The sequence below is a fragment of the Atta colombica genome, unplaced genomic scaffold (assembly GCF_001594045.1).
Source record: "Atta colombica isolate Treedump-2 unplaced genomic scaffold, Acol1.0 scaffold47, whole genome shotgun sequence".
NCBI lineage: Eukaryota > Metazoa > Arthropoda > Insecta > Hymenoptera > Formicidae > Atta > Atta colombica.
Genome location: NW_017259536.1, coordinates 1,161,093 through 1,161,819, shown reverse-complemented (window position 1 = coordinate 1,161,819; position 727 = coordinate 1,161,093).

The window sequence follows — 727 nt, the reverse complement described above, 5'->3', positions numbered from 1 at the left end:
GCCGCCGCCGCCACCGCCGCCGCCGCCGCCGCCGCAACTGTTCCGCGCGGATTTTTTCACGTCACCGGGGTAAGTTTGTCGCTGAGTGCACGCGTGAATGTCTAGAAAGATGCGTAATTGCAACGCTGTTTCATTCCTTCTCTTTTCAGTTATTGTCCTTCTGTCTTTCTTTCGTTGGAATTGTCCTTTGTAATACGACACCAGTGTGACTAAAACATTTTTGCCGAATCCAATAAGAATTAAGAGTTAATAGCTTAAATCTTTGAGCTCAAATTCATTATATTTAATTAGGGCCGAATTTTCAGCCCTAATTAAAACGTATTGTTCAGCATAGTTTGTAACCTGTCATAGTTTTATTGTAGTCCACAATTGAATGTCGTTTATTATATCTTTTCCATAAAAATTTATTGGAATTTTGTTGAATCTCTGATTGTGCGTCATTTCCTACTGCAAGTTATCCAATAATCAATGATTAATTGTTACTGTCCCTTAAGATAAGATTTACCTACGTCTGAAATCATTTTCCGTCAAATCGATTATCTTCATGCCGATCTATTCACTTTTATATATATTTCAGAATAATAGAATAAAATTCAATTTATTGATTTCTGTTAATTTTCTTTACGAGCTTCCATGCGTAGTTTGCACGGTGAAGAACGGTTTGACACGGATGAATGTCGGAGTTTGACATCCCGACGCCGCTTTCACGCATAGTGTCCATCACGGC